Raw genomic sequence first — 19727 nt, forward strand, 5'->3', positions numbered from 1 at the left:
ATGGTTATCTGAATATAGTATGAAATCCTTGGACATCAAGTAATGTCTCCACTTTTTCAAAGACTGCACCACTGCATAAAAATCCTTGTCATAAGAAGAATATTTCTTCTTTTTCTCATTCAAATTTTCACTAAAATAAGCTACAGGCCTTTCCTCTTGACTCAAAATAGCTCCAATGGCTTCTCCACTGGCATCACACTTCACTTGAAAAGGTTTATTAAAATTAGGCAAAGTCAAAATAGGTTTCTCATTAATCTTTCTCTTCAACAGTTGGAAGTTATTTTCTACTTCAGCCGTCCATTTAAATGGTTTTCTTTCTTTCTTTCTTTATTGTGTCAATAATTGAAGAATTAATCTTACTAAAATTCCTTATGAATTTCCTGTAAAAACTAGGAAGGCCGTGAAAACTTCTTACCTCAAAGACACTTTTTGGTGAAGGCCACTCCATGATAGCCTTGATCTTCTTTGGATCCATCTTTAACCCCTCAACAGAAACAACAAAGCCTAAATACATCAACTCTTCCTTCATGAATGAAAATTTCTTTAAATTTAACAATAGCTTTTCTTGTTGTAGTCTCTGTAAGACATAATTCAGATGTCTCACATGTTCCTCCTTAGATCTGTTGTAAACTAATATATCGTCCAGATATACTATTACAAATTTACCAATAAATTCCTTCATAACTTCATTCATAAGTCTCATAAATGTACTAGGAGCATTTGATAACTCAACAGGCATTACCATCCATTCATACAATCCTTCATTGGTCTTAAAAGCAGTTTTCCACTCATCTCCCTTTCTAATTATGATTTGATGATAACCACTTTTAAATCTAACTTTGTAAAATATCTAGATCCACTCAAACAATCCGTGAAATCTTCGATTCTAGGTAAAGGAAATATGTACCTGATTGTTATATTATTGATTGCTCTTGAACCAGTGCACATTCTCGAGCCTCCATCTTTCTTTGGGCTCAACACTGTTGGCACTGCACAAGGAATCAAACTCTCTCTAACCAGTCCCTTGTCTAATAGTTCTTGAACCTATTTCTTGATCTCTTCATTCTCTGTGGGAGTCATCTTGTAAGATGTTTTATTAGGTAGATTTTCTCCTAGAATCAAATCTATGTGATGACTGATTTTTATAATGGGTAGTAACTCATCAGGCAAATCATCTACAATGATATCACAATAACTGTCCAACATCTCTTGATTTTCAATTGGTAAATCAGAAACTTTTGTGGAAGTAATTATTATCTTGGGTTTGCAAACCAACACAAAACTTACCTCATATTATTCTATCTACTGCAAGTACTCCTTTACACTGAGCAAAAGGGTCTTTGGGTCAAGCTTCTTTGATGTATCCTCTTCTTCTATTGGCAGCAGTGTATGATTGACATTATCTTTGCTAAATTTGTATGTGTTCTTCTTTCCATCATGCATAGCTCCTCTATCATACTATCAAGGTCTACCCAACAATATATGACACACATCCATAGGCATCACATCACACAAAATTTTGTCTCTATATTTACCCAGCTGGAACTCCACTTCACATTGCTCATTCACTACCAACTGATATCCCTTTTGAAGCCATGACACCTTATAAGGTGTTGAATGTTTCTTTGTTTTCAATTTCAATTTCTCCGCCACTTCTGTGGAGACCAAATTATCTGTATTGCCACTATCTATTATCATCTAACAACACTTCCCTTGAACCTTACACACAGTCCTGAACAAGGTTTTCCTTTGTGCTGGTTCAACAATTCCCTTAGTTGGTTTTAACAAAATTTTGTTGACTACCAAAGATTCCCCTTTCTCTGGTACATTCTCTTCATATATTACCTTTGTTGTTTCCTCTTCAATTTTTGCAACAATTGCATTCCTCTAATTCATTCCTATATTTTCAAGGCACTCATAAGCTCTGTGTCCCAACCTGTTACATCTGTAACAGCTAACTTATCTTCCTCTACGTTTGCCTCCTCTTCCTCTGGAAAAACTCTCTCTGCCACTTGTATCACCTCCTATGGGTGCATGCTTACTTGAACTGTTGCTAGCTCCATCTCTAGGTGTTGTAGATCTTCCTCTACCACCTTGACTTCCCCTTCCTCGGAAAGTACCTCTATTTCTAGTGGACTTCTTCCTCATGAGTTTTTCTTTAGCCTTTAGTACCATCTGATAAGCCTCTTCTACTGTTTCAGGAGACAACACACTTATCTCATCTTGGTTGTCCATTCTAAGACCATTCACATATCTTGCAACCTTCTCATCTATATCTTGGATTTGTCCTACTCTTATTCTCACTTTATAGAATTCCTCTATGTATTCCTTTACTATCATAGACCTCTGCCTAAGATTTTGCATTTGTCTAAATAATGTTTGTTGATAATCACTTGGTAAAAACTTACATTTTAGTTTTTCCAGCATCCAGTTCCAATTCTTAATTGGTTGTTTTCCAAGTGTCCTTCTTTTTTCCTACTCTCCATCCCACCAAAGTGTTGCATGTCCTTTCAGTTTGGTGACAACAAACTTCACCTTCTTTCCATCATCGGTTTCCTCATAATCGAAGAATTTCTCGATGTCATTTATCCAGTCTGTCAATTCCTCAGGACTTAAGATTCTTGTGTAGATTGAGACTTCAAGTCTAGGTTTGGATGTGGGTCTCAATATTGACTTAAAGAATCTCATTTTAGGAGTTACATCTGTAGGTTTTTCTTCTGCAGCTTCAGCTTCAAGTTCACCGACATCCCCGCATCTGCATCTCTTCCCATTTCCATTGCTTCCAATCTAGCTTGCATCTATTGCATAGCTTCCAACACTTCAATATTTGCAACTGGTCTCCTCTTCTTCGACCACCACCTCTTCCTCCAACTCTGAAATACATGTTGGATTTCTTTTTATGATCCTTGAGATCCTGTTTAGTGCCAGTAGGTTGCTCTGATACAACAAATGGTGGTCAAGTTGTAGGTGTAATAGACAATTTTTCAAATCCAGAAATGATTTCTGCAAGTTTAGGTGGAATTTCTTCTTGGATTTCCTTTGAAGTATCAATCATCTACCTCCAAACGTGACTATTCTACTTAATTAGCATAACTGTTTAATTTTAGCTACAATGGTAAGAGCTTGACAAGTGCTCTAAGCATCGCACATCGCAAATCACATTTTCTTAAGGCCAAGGTTCATTCACTCCTGAAATATTTCGATGTGAAGCTAATCGGCGACCCTCCACCATTTGATCAAGCGCACTTGATCCAATAGTTAACAGCGATATCGCATGGGATCTTGCACAACGTTTTCCTGCTCTTATGAAGACAATAAGTAATATAAGTCCTCGATCTATAAAATTTTGGGTCTGGTTTTGAAATTGACGTCCGAACACTTTATGCCCCGATATCCATTGGATATAATAGGTCGTCAAATCTATGGCTCACAAGACTTCAACTAGCACACAGATTAAAAACAACTCAACCCCCACAGTTGACTGTGATGTAAGAGGTTGAAAATGAGATCGATGGCTAGGAGTGAGTGCAGGCCTTCAACCACGCTCAATAAATCCGTACTCTTCCACCCCCGCAGTTGCTGATCACCAACATCTTATACACGGCGAAATAGAAATTAAACGCAATCACACCAGATCATACAGAACTCTAAATTTTCAGGCCAAATTGGAAATTCAATAATACATAGAGATACTTCGGAGGGATGTAACAAGGTATAAAGGAAGTTATTTAAATTATATATATATATATATATATATATATATATATATATATATATATATATATATATATATATATATATATATATATATATATATATGGGTATATATAGAGAGTTTAGTGTTTACTAGGAAAAGTAAAAAGGATATATTGTTTTATTCTTAAAACTCAATAAAATAAATTAAAATAAATAAAAATAAAAGAAAGATATTATGGTATTTTGATTAAAAATAAAAGTGGGGTCAATTTATGAACCAAAAGAATGGATTATAACCAACAAATAAAAAAAGGAAAGGTGTCCTATAAGAAATTCAACATTTTGGACTAAATGCCCCATTTTGTCTAAACGAAATTTGATATACATATATTCAAAAAAACCGCAAATTAAGTTGTCCAATGTGTGGAATATTATTTCGTGTCAAAGCGCATTAATGTAGTACACGAACACAAATAAAAATATTAGAGAAAGAATTCATAGAGCTTGAAAAAAAAGCAATGCATAAGAATAGAAATATAAAGACCTCAAACACATGTTTTACAATAAGTTAAAAGAAAATGATGACGAAATTTTGTGTCTAAGGTGTTGAAAAATTAAAGATATTATATTAGGGTTTGATTCTCCTTTCTTGATAATTAATTTTGAGTGTGTTGGATTATTTTAATTCTTTATTATCTTATCTTTCATCAAGAAACTATACATACATGAAGATCACAAAACAAGAGACACAAGATATAGGCACATGCTAGGGAAAAACACCCTTCGAGGGGAAAACCCAACCAAGATAATTCTTCCTTTCAATACTAGACTTTAAGATTCTTCACCCTAGACTAAGAAAAAACTTTCCCTGCACACCATGTCAACCTTCCAAATCATCGACCCCTTCTAGCAACTTCGACTAGGCAGTATATTCCAACAACATGAAACAACAAAACCCTAGGAGACTTCGACCTCTTGAACCAGAAATCTTAACAGAGAGAGAAAGACACCAAAATAATGATTTTATTTTTCTCTAGAGACACCCCCAAACTCAGACTCCTTTTCTCCTTCCAGTAGCAGACTTCGTACTTCCCAACTCTTCTAGAGATATCAAATTACTTGAGAGAGTGAGTGATCCAAATGACTTTGACCTCCTTCAATATATAGGCTTCTTATCGGTTGAATCGGGCTCTTTAGTCCAACTTTATCTTCCTTAGGCTGACATGATGTGGAGGACACATAATTCATATTTGACTTGATACAAATACTTTTTACATGATCGGAAAGCCCAAGAAGGGTCTCCTTGAATATACAATGACTATATAAACTCAATATTAATCATAGGAGTCCACAATGAGGACTTTTACTAATATAATGATGACCCAAGCATGAAACCCATGCTTTAATAAGTCATTGTGACAATAATAATAATAATAAACATTTATTCTTTTGACAAGAACATTACATAATGACACAAGTATATTATTGAAGACTGAGAATAGTTTTTTTTTTTATCGGTAAATACTAATATCTATTAACTAAGAATAAAAATATTTTTACAGGTAGTCGAGGCTTCATAAGAATCATAAAGCCTCTGTACACAGCAAGTCCACCTCAGAATGGAAGGATTCTGAGCGTAGATGCTACAGAAAACTACATAATAGTAAAACATGTCAGCGAAAGACCAGTAGATAAGAGGAGTGAACAAGATGGCATAGAAGCGAATAGCTGCTACGAGTCTGTCTGTAAAAACTTTGCCCCTGCCCTGGAACTGATCGAAAATTTCAATCTTACAGAAATGAGCCATGTGTGATATCAATGAGACCTGGGAACAATTGTCTGCCTGACCGACAATGACAAAAGGAGCCAGCGCAGAGCCGCGTGGCCTTAGTCTTCATTGCCCCCGCTAGAAGTCTGCTTTTCTGCTGGATAGTTACCATGAAAGTTTGAATCAGGTAGACCAAAAATGCACCGATACCACCATCTCCATCGAGCTGCTGATCATCCAGTATACTGAAGGTGAAGGTCTGGGGAGTCCCGCTGCTCCGGGGGATTCACTGCCTCCTGATATTTGTCTTTCTGCATGAGATTGTCGAGCTCCAGGAGTTGAGAGTCGGTAGCTAGGCTAGAAATTGGGCCAACATGAATTTGTAATCCGCATTCAACTCCTATATTAGCAAGAAAGTCTGCGACTTTGTTTCCATCCCTGCGTGTGTGCAACAGAGTAACAGCTCTATGGGTGGAAAGCCAACGTTCAATAGAGAGAAGTCTGTTGGCTAGTCTCCAGCTGTTACAGACTTTGCATGAGGGGGAACCCTGAAGGATTCTGGTAACCATATTGATAATAATTTGGGAATCACCCTCTACAATTAGAGGAAAGAAACCTCTGCCTTGAGCTATTAGTAACCCTTGCTAGAGACCCTCCAGCTCTGCTGAGTTGTTGGCAGCTCTGCTGAGTTGTTGGTGTCCCATCCTTTAGAGCCAAGGAAGGTTAAAAGAGGATCTCCTTTGTGATTTCTGAATAGCCCTCCAAAGCTTGAATTCCCTGGGTTCCCTTTTAATGGGCCGTCAAAATTTAACTTGTACATATGGATGGGAGGAGCTTGCCATTTCTGAGGAGATTGGCTTCTTGGAAGTTTTGTTTCTTTGGGCAGTTGATCGAGCTTCCATTTGAAATTCCAGTTAGCCCATATTGATTGTTCTTGGGGAATCGATGGGAAGTCCTCTTGGTACCAAGTTTTGTGAGAGATAGTTTCTTCTATATTTTGGCAGATTATGTTCCATATATCTTCCAACTGTCTGTGATGGTCCTTGAATAGTATGTTGTTTCTTTCCTTCCAGATGGCCCACATGATGAAACCTGGAATAAGCTTCCAAAGGAGATTTAAGATTTTACTTTGACAAGGGTTATGGGCCCAACTGTGGACTGTAGCAATAATGTCTCCATTGATTCTTCCTTCCTTTTGACAGCGAAAACTGACCTTTTCCCAGAGCATTCGAGCTAGAGGACAGGATTGCAGGAGATGCTTTGTAGTTTCCTCCTCTTGTTTTCAATTTGGGCATATGGAGGGGCCTTGAAAGCTTCTTTTCCTTAAGTTTTCTCATGTCAAGATTTTTTTGTGACATAGGATCCAAAGAAATGTGGAGATTTTCGGCCATAATGAGGGGTCCCATATTTTGCTCCAAAGAGGATCCAGCAGCATGTGCTCTTTGATTATGATATGGTAGGCCTCTCTTGTCGAAAAAGAGCCTTTCTCTTCATAACCCCACCTTAGAATATCTTTTTCCTCAGAATATTGAATTCTTCTTTTAGTTAGTTCTGTTTCCAGGGTTTGTTGGGCAGGGGCCTGTCCATGCCTTAAAATTTGATCCGCTTTTAACCATTCCCTGTAATCATTGTTCGGAGAATGTCTCCAAAAGTTGTTGATTACCTCTTGAGATTGTAATTCCTGCTCCATTTGAGGATGAGGCGCGATTTGGTCCTTTAGATTAGGTAATTGGTCCCATGAATCGCCCTAGAATCTTTCCGCACTGCCATTTTTCACCTCCCAGAAGCTATGTTGCTGTATGAGGGTCTTATGCTGCTGGGCCGAGTTCCACATAATTGATCCCAAGGTAACCTCTAATAGTCTTATCTGTTCCTCTATTGGGCAATTACTGGCATATTTCACTGTCCAAAGAGATGCTCATGGTGTAAACGGTTCAGCTAGCCATCTCCACCAAATTCGAGCGCCCATCACTTTATTGCTATGAGATGGATCCCTCAATCCTATTCCACCTCCTTTCTTTGGCAAGCATGTAGTCCCCCATTTGACCAGAGCCCACTTTCGCTTATGGTCGTTACTCCCCCAGAGAAAAGATCTTTGAAGCATGACGAGTTCTTTGAGAACCCATTTGGGGGCATCTAATATGTAGAATAGGTATAATGGCATGGCTTGTAGAACAGCTTTTATAAGGACAAGCCTGCTAGCCATATTGAGAGATCGGTGAGTCCAAGATGATAGCCTCGCTTCCAGTTTCTCTAGAAGGATTTTCCATGAAGAGTTCTTGAGGGCTGAGGCTATCATTGGAGCACCAAGGTAGGTGGAGGGAAGTTTAGCTGAGGTGAATCCCAAAATGCGGATAATTGCAGACTGAGTGGGAGCGGGAGTGTGAAAGAAATAAATTTTCGATTTAGAATTGTTGATGGAAGCGCCAGAGGCATCAGAGAAATCGGAAAGAATATTTTTGAGTTGACGCGCTTTTTGGACCGAGGGATGTCCATAAAGCATGTTATCGTAAGACTGAACATAGTTGCATTTCCTAACACTCCTTAATTAGGGAGGTATTCATAATGTACATATACAATGAAATATCTCAAACTATGTGAAAATATGAAGAACTTTTGGGCACCGTAATGCCATGGACTAGACTCTTGACTATCGAAATCTATCCAATGAGTCACTCAATTTAGGCATTGCAATGCGATGGACTAGATTCTTGACCAAGGCAGTCTATCCAGGTGGGACTAAGGTGGAGTCAAGATTTTAGTCCCTCTAGGTACCATCACGCTTACTTGCTAACCACCAACCCAAACATACAGGTTTGTATCCAAAAGAGAGCTCAATAAAAAACACCATCTTTTTCAATTCTGGGATTCTAGACATAAACACATAGTGCCGACTAGATGTCTCCCCAGGAAATGCTTCACTTGCAAAGCCTCAAAAAATCTCTTCCATTTCCTTATCATCAATAAAATCACCAATATCTACCAAACCCAGTAGGTTTCTAAGATATTCAAACTTCTTATTAGGAAGAGCCTTTGTTAGGATGCCTGCTACCTATTCATCTATCAGAACATACTCTAGATTCATGATCCCATCATGTACCAAGTTCCTAATAAAGTGGAACTTATTATTGATATGTTTTGTCTTGGAATGTAAAAAGAGATCTTCAAACATCTTGATACAACTTTGGTTGTCACAATTAATCACAGTACGACCCAAAGACATCTCAAACAAATCTATCAAAAGCTTCCTCAACCAGACAATCTCTTTTCCTACTTCACATGCAACCACATATTCTAACTCGACACCACTCAATGAAATAGGACCTTGCTTCCTACTCATCCATGAGATCATAGCAGCTCGTAGGCTAAAGAATCCTCGAGTAGTTCCTCTTCCATCAGTCTCACTGCCACTCCAATCAGAGTCTGTGAAACCAATTAACTTGACTTCCTCACTATCATACATCAGGAAGTGATGTATGGTGCCACAAAGATACCCCAATATATGTTTGGAAGCTATCTAGTGATGATTATGAGGCTCCAACTAAAACTGACTAATAATGTTTACTGCTACACATATATCTAGCCTATTATTTAACAGATACATCAGGGAACCCACCAATTGTCGATATCAGGTAGGATCCATGACACTAGAGTTGGATCTCCTCAACTTCTTAAGATTTGTGATCATAGGAGTAACCATCGACTTGGAGTCCATCATCCTAAATTTCTACAATAACTTGATGATGTACTTTACTTACCCCAAATATATCTCCCCAGGTCTATGCCATGCTTCTAGACCTAGGTAGTAGTGCATCAGACCTAGATCCTTCATCTCAATTTCAGATGCCAACATCTTCTTTCATTCTTGAATTTTTGATTCTACACGAGTGATAAATAGATCATATACATATAGTATAATAATGACTGACTCATTATTCACGACTTTGATATATAAATTCAGGTCAACAGTACTCTTCACGAACACAATTTTCAGAAGATATGCATCCATTCTTGCATATCATGCCCTTGGTGCTTGCTTCAAGCCATATAGGGCCTTCTTGAGTCTACAAACATGAGAGTCCCTGTTATTCACTTAAAATCCCTTAGGTCATTTGATCTACACTTCCTCATCAATGGTCCCATTTAGAAATGTGGTCTTAACATCCATATGATGGATATTCCACCTCATTGTAGCATCCAATGAAACCAACAATCTAATGGTAATGTATCTTGCTTTAGTTTCTAAGGTTTATTCATTATCAATTCCTTCCTTTTTACAGAAACCCCTTACTACGAACCTTGATTTGTATTTGTCTATACTTCCATCAACAACATATTTGATCTTATAGATCCACTTTAATGTGACAAACAATTCGTCACTAGGTCTAGTAACAATTTCCCAAACCCCATTCTTCATGATGGAATGACATTCTTCCTGCATAACTTTCTTCCAAACTTATTCATGCTCAAATTCCTTGAAAGTAGATGGTTCGGATTCAACCAATTTTTTTATATACACAGCATAACCAGAATATATTTTTAGTTTCTTACTTTCCCTAGAGAACCCTTTAGTAGATTCATGTCCTTCAACGTCTTCTAATGTAGCTTTCAACCAATTTGGCCTCTTCCTTGTGGTTGGGATAGCCACCAATTGAATAGGTTCACTTGGTCCTTCTTCTTCAACATTAGAAGGATATTCATGATGAGTTTCATCTTCTTCAAATACGGTAACTTCTTAGTCATCAGAGTCAATATGAATGTCCTTTAATTTCTTGTAGGCTTCATTCTCATAAAATAAGGCATCCTACTTACTTCAATGTGTCTTCCTTCCTTTATATAAATTATGTAGGCTTTTGAGGAAAGAAATTAACCAACGAATATTCCTTTGATACTTTTCAAGTCCAACTTATTTCGCTTATCTTTTAGAACATGAATATATGTTGGACTTCCAAATACATGGAGATGATCCACATTCTATTTCCTTCCTGTGAATACTTCTTCAAGTGTATTATTATTAAGACCCTTATGAGGACTTCTATTTTGGACATACACAATAGTCATTTCTGCTTCACCCCATAAGAAATTCTAGAGATCTTGATCAAGCATCATAGTTCGAATGTCTTCTTCAATTGACCCATTCTTCCTTTCAACCAATCCATTTTTTTCGAGATAGTAGGGAAAAATAATCTCCCTCTTAATACATTCATACTTACAATATGCAATCATCTTTTTAGAGGTGTATTCCCCACCATTGTAAAATCTCATAGTATTTATATTATTTTCAGTTAGGGTTTCCACCTCAACCCTGAACTCCTTGAACTAATCAAATACTTCATATTTGGTTTTGAGTAGGTCGAGCCATGTCTTTCTTGAGTGGTCTTCAATGAATGTTACACTGTCGAGATGAGCTCCAAGTGACTTTTCAGACATGGGTATGCAAACATCGAAATGGATGAGATCTAACATTTCTTTAGATCTAGATTCACTATGATGAAATGGCTTTCTAGTATGCTTCCCTAGAGAACATCCCTTGCACACACCTTCATGATGTAACTTCATATCAAGAATACCATGAACCAGTAGAATAAGAGTACGGATGACCCCATAATGGAGATGACCATATCTTTGATGCCATAGTTCAATGGGACTTATTTCCATATGAACCAAAGCTTGAGGAGATGGAGTGATAACCTAGTAAATATTCCCTTCTCGAACTCCAATACCCCTAGATTTGTCAATACTAGAGTTATTTCCCTAAACCAATACTTTTCCATCAACAAAATAAATCCTTTCAAACCTAGAACATAAAGAATGTTGTTAAGGTGCAACTTGATCCATTATCCAAATTCAATGAAGCATATCCCATACCTCTAACAACATAGCTTTTGTTGCCACCCAATTCCACTACATGAGAGGATGATTCCTTTGATAGAGTGTGAATTTTCTTGCTTTCACCAAACATATGTCTTGATTCTCCACTCTCAATGATCCATGCAATGTCATCAATAAGAGAACCTGTAAGGGAAGCAAAGAATCCTTGGCTCTTGACCTTGTTGAATAAGTAATATATGATGTTCTTGAACCATCTTCTAGCAGTGTTGAAATCCAATCTTATGTAGTTCACCATCGAGGGAGAATCCATGCCAACAAAGTGATCTTCGAATCCTCTCGACCTTAGCTCTGATACCATGTTGGAAAATCAAAAATATTATATTACCATTTGATTCTCCTTTCTTGATAATTAATTGTGAGTGTGTTGGATTATTTTACTTCTTTATTATCTTATCTTTCATCAAGCAATTATACATACATGAAGATCACAAAACAGGAGACACAAGATATAGGCACATGCTAGGGAAAACCTTTGAAGAAGATAATTCTTCCTTTCAATAGTATACTTTGAGATTCTTCATTGAAGACAAAGACCAAACTTTCCCTCCACACCATGTCAGCCTTGTATATCTTTGACTCCTTCCAGCAATTTTGACTAGGAAGTAGATTCCAGCAACATTCAGCAGCAAAACCCTACGAGAATTTGATTTCCTAAATTAGAGCACAAAACAGAGAGAGAAAGACACCAAAAGATCGATTTTTTTCTTCTCCAGAGACTCCTCCAAACTCACACTCCTTTTCTCCTTCCAGCAGTAGACTTCACACTTCCCAGCTATTCTAGAGATATCAAAATAATTGAGAGAGTGAGTGCTCCAAATGACTAAGACCTCCTTCAAAATATAGGCTTCTTGTGGGTCGAATGGGGTCTTTAGGCCGACTTGATCTTCCTTAGGCCGACATGATGTGGAGGACATATAATTCATATTTGACTTGATACAAAACCTTTTTACATGATCCAAGAGCCCAAGAAGCGTCTCTTCGAATATACAATGACTTTATAAACTAAATATTAATCCTAGGAGTCCACAATGGGGACTTTGACTAATATAATGATGACGTAAGTGTGAAACCCACACTTTAATAAGTCATTGTGACAATAATAAAAATTATTTTCTTTACTATTTTGACAAGTACATTATGGAAGACCGAACATAGCTACATTTTCTAACATAAGGGACCATAACAAAAAATTACTTGAGAAGGTCAAGAAGTCCAAAGATACTAGAAAAAAATCAAAGGAAGAAAATGATTGTGTCGAGAAAAAATTGAACAAGAATTTATCAGAAAAGAAAGAAGAAAATTTGTGTTTAAAAACCCTTAATCAAAGGTTATTAGAACAAACCAAATATTTAAAAAATGAAAACCTTTAATGTAAAAACTTGAAAATAAGGTTGATAAATCAAAAAATAAAGAACTCGTATGTCTCATAAATTAGAATCAAAATCTACTCACTCAAATTACAAACTTAAAAATTTAAAGCGATCATTGAAAAAAAACTAGAGCAATTTATTACAAAAGAAGAATTGAAGTCCTTAGACATAATAATCCAAATTGAAGAAAAAAGAACAAATATCGATCCAGTGAATATCAAAGCTCAGAAAAATGATAAACTAGTTGAAGTGAAGACGTACTCAGAATTTGTAGTTCAAACATCAAAGATTTCAATTGAAGATTCTATAACTACATTAGTACCTAAATTAAATAAAAAAATTACAACACACATGTTAAAGCAAGGTCAAACATGTGGAACTTCGTATCTACATCAAAATCACATGAATAGACACACTAATCAATATAAAAATATATGTCACTCAGAACATAAACAATAAATTTATGTTATGAAGAACACTAGCGTTTGCACCATCCAATCTTGGGAAAAAAAATTCATCACAAGTCTTCACTAATCACAACATCCTACAAAATATTGATATAGGATGGTCAGATACCTTCTCAGTTTGATAATTATATTTATCACTCCAAGGATATTATCATCTTTTGTCAAAGAAGATGACAACTTGAAGAATAAAAAAATATGCAAATAGTTTACAAGACAAAAAAAGACATAACATGCCTTGTCAGAAATACAACTTTGAGGACAAAGATTTTTGAAGGGGAAGGCAATGTTATGAGTAAAATATATATAAAATAATACAAATAAAGTAAACATTAATAATCGTAAATAATGATTAATTAACTAGTAGTTGAAGAGGCATGTCTCTAAGGACATGACTGATCCAAACTTAAAAAGGAACACAAAAAATTATAGATATAACCATAAATATAAAGATGTAGTAGAAATAACACTTCATTTAATTAATATCAAATACTAAAATATGCTTACAAACATAATGGAAATAAGACTAGCTCGAGTGATGGTAGCTTATCTCTGAAAAGAGATGTGGCGGCTACATACCTCTAAACTGTGTTACAATGAGGCTCGAAGGCCTATTTATTTCTTAGAAGAATGAAAAGCCATAAACATCCAAAAACCTAACCCTAGGAGATGAAGTGCCAAAATTGTGGGCCCCATTTGTGTAAATTGGTACATCGACTTCATGGGGTCGTAACTTTTGCAATTCAATCTCTCTTTGATGTGCACAATACCTCATTAGAAAGATCTATTTGAGAAATACAACTTTAAATCTTACAACATAGGTTAGAACCTATTTCTAGCCCATGTTTTCCCAAAAAAATGTCATTTAGGGCCTCAAAACAATTTTGGAAGTTCAGGACCTGAAAATTTGCCAAAAATAGTAAATTATGCTACAATTAAGGAAACTAAAGAACTGAAAGAAACAATGGTGGGGATCCAAGTGGAATAGGTGGGTGGCCACCAACATCCACTTGGATCATTCCTCCCCCTTTAGGAATAAATGGTCTCCATTTCCTTGAGTTCCTCCATGAGATGGGGAAACTTCTACTGAACTTGGTCCCTAGTGAGCCACTTGCCTTGGTGCATGACTTAGCCAGCTTTGACAACCCGATATAGATGGATATTCTACTGGAAAGTGTTCTTGATCTATGTATCCATAATCTGATCAGTTGTTGCTTGTGCCATGAAACTTGGGTTTAACTATGTTGGTGTGAGTTGTTCTGTAATGTCTAATTCATCCAGTAATGGTGGGAAGTATGGTTGAAGGCAGTCCACATTGAACACTGGGTGCATCCCAAGGAATGGGTGAATTTTGAGCTCAAAATAATTGTTTCCCCCAACCTTGGTAATGGTGTAAGGACCATATCAGAGTGGTATGAGCTTCTGATGGGCTCCGATAAGGTGTTCTTTTTGCAAATGCAACCAAACTTTGTATCCCGCATGAAACTTGTGAGGCACCTGATGCTAATCATGTCACTGCTTTTACTTGGCATTTGAATTCTCCAAGATGTGGTGAAATTGCCGGCAGAAGTGTTGGTTGCGTTTAATAAATTTTGTCGCCTTATTAGCCTCGAAAAATACATGTGTGCATTCTGTTTATGTAGTTGTAAGAGGCATGACAACATCAATTAGACACAATGATCGAAATCATAGATCCACTTGAAAGGGACTGCGACCAGTCGAGCTATGGAGAGCTCTATTATAATTGTACTACACATAAGGAAGAATCTCATCCCAGGTTAGTGTATTCTTAGAGTCTTACATGCAGAGTATGTGTACTATCGTCCTATTGATGACCTTCGTCAGGCTATTTGTCTGGGATGGAAGGTAGTCAACTTAAGGAGCTTGGTGTTCCATAGTGTTCAAAGGCTTGACTAGAATGTGCTCTGTAACTTGCTATCCTGATTTGATATAATGGTTTGCAGGATCCCAAAATGTACCCGCACTCATTCAAAGAAGAGTTTACTAGTGTCCTCTACTGTGATACCCTCCTTGCAGGCTGCCAATATAGCCATCTTCGAAAATCTGTCCATGGCCACAAATACACAGTCATTAACATGCATAGTAGAAGGTAACCCTATAACTTCGTTAGATGCTCATCTATGATGTAACCCAAATATTGGACTTGTCTCATGCCAAAGGTGCATTTCTCCAATTTGGCAGAAAGTTTGTGATGTCAAACGGTTTGAAGGACCTGTCGAATGTGTTGCAAGTGTTCTTCCCAACTCTTGCTAAAGATGAGTATGTCGTCAAGATAAACAACCACGAATGAGTTGGTGAAGGGTTGCAAGATGTCATCCATTAGCCTCATAAAAGTAGCAAGGGAATTTTTCATTATGAAGGGCATAACCAACCATTCCGAAAGGAATTCCTTGGAATTGAAGGGAGTCTTCTATACATTTGATGGCTCTATTGGAACCTGGTGATAGCGAGACTTCAGATTGATCTTGCTGAAATATTTGGCCCCGTTGAGTTAGTCCATATGGTCATTAATTTGTGGGATTAGATAATTATTCCTAAGAGTGATTTTCTTAGTGCCCTATAATCAATGCAAACTCTCCATGTACCATCCTTCTTCTATACAGGTACAATCGGGTCCCTACAAGGCGAGGAACTTGGTCGGATATGACCTTTTTGCTACAACTCCTAGATTTTCTGCTTGATCTCTTCATTTTATAGAATGGAGTGGCCATATATCGTTTGATTTGGTAGAGGTGATCCAGGGGTTAGATCGATTGAATGATTGGCCTGGCAATGTAAGCGTACCCCTGTGGGTGAGGAGAAAATGTCCCTGTATTCTTCCACGACCGTATTGACCTACTTCTACTTCTTGGAGGAACTCTTCTCAGGGCCCATGGATGTGGATATGACCTTCCCCTTACTTGAGAGTGAATCAAAAAAAAAAAAAATTCCCAGTCTGGGAGATGACCTTACTGCATTTCTTAGCGAAGATCAAATATATGGCGGTAGGTTGGGCTACCTCTAGTATCCTGTATAACTTACTACCCAAAGAAATAATAATACTGCGAGTTCTAGACTCATATACAACATGTCACTTCCACAAGTATGGTTGTCCTAATAACACCTTAGAAACTTCAAGAGGAGCAACATCACACATTACCTCATCCGTGAAGGGCTTGATGATGTTGGGAAGGAGGCATTGTTGGTTGATGTGGAGATATCATCCTTGGTGAATCCACCTGATGGTGTATGGCTGTGAATGTGTTGTAGTCGATAGGCCTAGCCGCTTCATGACCTCTGCTGAAATGAGGTTCTTTTGCCTCCCGCTATTGACAATAATCTGTAGTGGAGAACGCTTCACCCACATTTGTGAGTGGAATAGGAGTTCCCCCTCCTCTGGATCTTCTGGCTCAATCTTCTGTATCTTGGTGTTGGCCATAATGGCATTGGTCTCTAAGTTAATGATATTATTCCCTTTGTCATTCCCCTTGTCGAGTTCTTACTCAAATTTGGCATATGCATCTAATTCGGAAGCCTTCATCTCCACTACCAATGAATGCTTGGCCTGGCACTCACTTTTGTTGTGAGTGGCGATCTTATGGCACTCACACCACTTTCCCATGTCATTCTTTATATTCGTGGTGTTGTTCTTTATTTGTGGATTTTACAGGTTATCTTGGGTCAACCAACCTTGGCTCTGTCCTTTGCTTTGCGTTTGGGCATGCCTTTCCCATGCTTCAGATTCATAGATTCAACTCTCACTTTTTCTATTTAAAATCATCCTCAATATTGACAGCATATCATTACGTTGTGCCAAATGAGTATATCTATAGGAATTCCATATCATCCTGGATGTACCTATGTATATAGTCGTGGTACTTAAGTACCAAATTCTTCTCATAATACATGATACCCATTCCACAACATTTTGTCACTATACCTGTACACCACGTTCCTTGATCCTGGAGGACCTCTACATTGAACCCCACATGCTTACCCTTCATGAAGAAACTCCCATTATGTCCCTCTTCATTAGCAGAGCAATTCCCTTTTGCACCATTTCCCCTGAAACTTTTGTTTTCCCAGTTTACAAGACCGACGCTAATGGCCTTTGTGTCCCCCATGCCGATGCACAAATATTAGCACTATCCCTAGCGCCAACTGGAGCAACTGAGCTATGTTCTAGTCACGCCAGTCCTCTTATGGAAATTTTTTTAAATAAAGAGCCGAAGCTTCTAGCTTTGGAAGCTTCATAATGGAAGTTTGGTAAATGGTTTGGCCAGATGGGGTCGAGGACGTCAGTTTGGGCTCCTTTCCCCTATAATGATGGAACTACCTTAAGGGATAAGACCTTCTCCCATGAGAAGAGGATCCATCTCCCATCCATTCATCCTATATAAACCTCGCTTCTTCCCAAGCAAAAGCTAGTGTTAATGTTGGTCTGCTAGTGCTATTTTGGTTTGGAGTAAACGGCAAAATTTTCATAATTGTAGCTATCTAGTTGTGTGAGGGAGAAGTGTGATTTGGTTTGGAGTGAATCCTAAAGGGAAGAGTCTTAAAAGTATTGTTGATTGAGGTCATCATGGAATGCTAGCAGAAGTGTGTGGGAAGCTGGTCTTGTTAGAGGATAACTGCAACGCGAAGACAATGATTGTAATCTCTCTTTGATATCAATATATATGCAACTATCAATTGATTTCCTACATGTTTTTTCATCTTAAATATTTGTGGCTTAATGTTTCTTGACTTGTTAAGTAGGCTGAATTACAATTTGTATATTATCATGGTTGTTGTTTGCTATTGTTTAGTTGTTTCAGGTGCTTGAAGAAGGAAGCGAGAGATAGTTGGAGCAAGCAAGAAAGGACATCATCAAACGAGATAAGCGTACTAATAGGTAGGTCCCCTTAATTGGTTCTAAGCTAAGGAAATCTTCCATAGAATGTATCTGTTGTGGCTAGACCCATCATCAGGCTAGAGGAATTTGTTTTTGTTCACACTTATAATTTTACTTCACTTATGATTTTTTGTTTAAACTTCTCCTCAATATTGACAACGTATCGATACATTGTGCTAAGCGAGTAGATATATAGGAATTCCATATCATCTTGGATGTACCTGTGTATATAGTCATGGTACTTAAGTACCAAATTATTCTCATAATCCTTGATACCCAACTTCTTATGAAGGGTATGAAAAACATTGGTAAACTCTGACACATCTTGGTCCCTTCCCTGCCGTTGTGTGGTCCACTTTATGTATTTATCCTCATCGCTCCCAGAATGAATTCCAAGTGGGTGCAGCTGAAAGTAGTGAGGGTGTACTTTCGTCCTTCTTCTCATAGTAGGTTTCCCACCAATCCTTGATGTGGGAGGTAGCTTTCAGAAGTGCAAAAGTAATCTTTTCCTGGCTGGAAAAATCATAAAGAGAAAAATATCCTTCTAGCATATTCAACCATTCATCTATGACATCCGCATCTATATGACCTTCAAATATGGAGATGTCAAGGTTAACTTGTACCTTAAAGGGTGTGGCGCTTCTAGAGTAGCTAGTGGAAGAAGATGCATAGCCTTTGGGTAGTCACTGAACGATCTGGGAAACTTTTCCCATCATTGTGTTCCTCTATCACTCGAGGGATTCTTCGAACAAGATTTTGAAAGGATATCCTACCCCCTCATATTTATTCTCTTCCACCATATAAGGTCGTCAATATTTGTGAGGTTGGTCTTCCAATAGTTTGACCAGTTCAAGCCCCAACTCCTTCTATCTCGATCTTGTTGGGGACATGCAAAGAAACACAAAGAAAGAGCATATTTCTTTGATACCACTAATCTAAACTTAAATAGGAATGCAACAAATTAAAAATATGACCATAAATACATAGATGCAGTAGAAATAACACTTCATTTGATTAACATCAAATACTGAAATATGCTTACAAATATAATGGAAATAGGACTAGCTCGAGCGATGGTAGCTTATTTCTGAGAAGAGATGTGGCAACTACATGCCTCTGAACTGTGTTACAATGAGGCTCGAAGGCTTATCTATTGTTGAGAACAATGAAAAACTTTAAACATCCAAAAATCTAACCCTAGGAGATGAAGCACCAAAACTATGGGCCTCATTTGGGTAAATTGGTACATCGAATTCCTAGGGTCATAACTTTGGCATACGATCTTCGTTTGACATACACAATACCTCGTTAGAAATATCTATCCGAGGACTACAATTTTCAAGTGGAAAACATCAATTAAACATCCTTGTTGGCCTTGGTTTTACAAACAAAAATAAATAAATCAATAAATAAAATAAAATAAAATAAATAAATAAATAAAAATAAAAAATTGTTTAGGACCTCAAAACGGCTCCGGAAGTTCAGGATCCGAAAAAACTTGCAAAAATAGTAAAATGTGCTACAATTAAGGAAACTAAAAAACTAAAAGAGACAGTGGTAGGGGTCTAAGTGGAATAGGCGAGTGGCCACTCGTATCCACTTGGATCAATGAACGCTAACGAAAGGGTACCTTCCTAGGTATA

Source organism: Pinus tabuliformis, chromosome 7, assembly GCF_031772625.1.
Source record: "Pinus tabuliformis cultivar Carrire ecotype Pingquan chromosome 7, CPIR1, whole genome shotgun sequence".
Classification (NCBI taxonomy): domain Eukaryota; kingdom Viridiplantae; phylum Streptophyta; class Pinopsida; order Pinales; family Pinaceae; genus Pinus; species Pinus tabuliformis.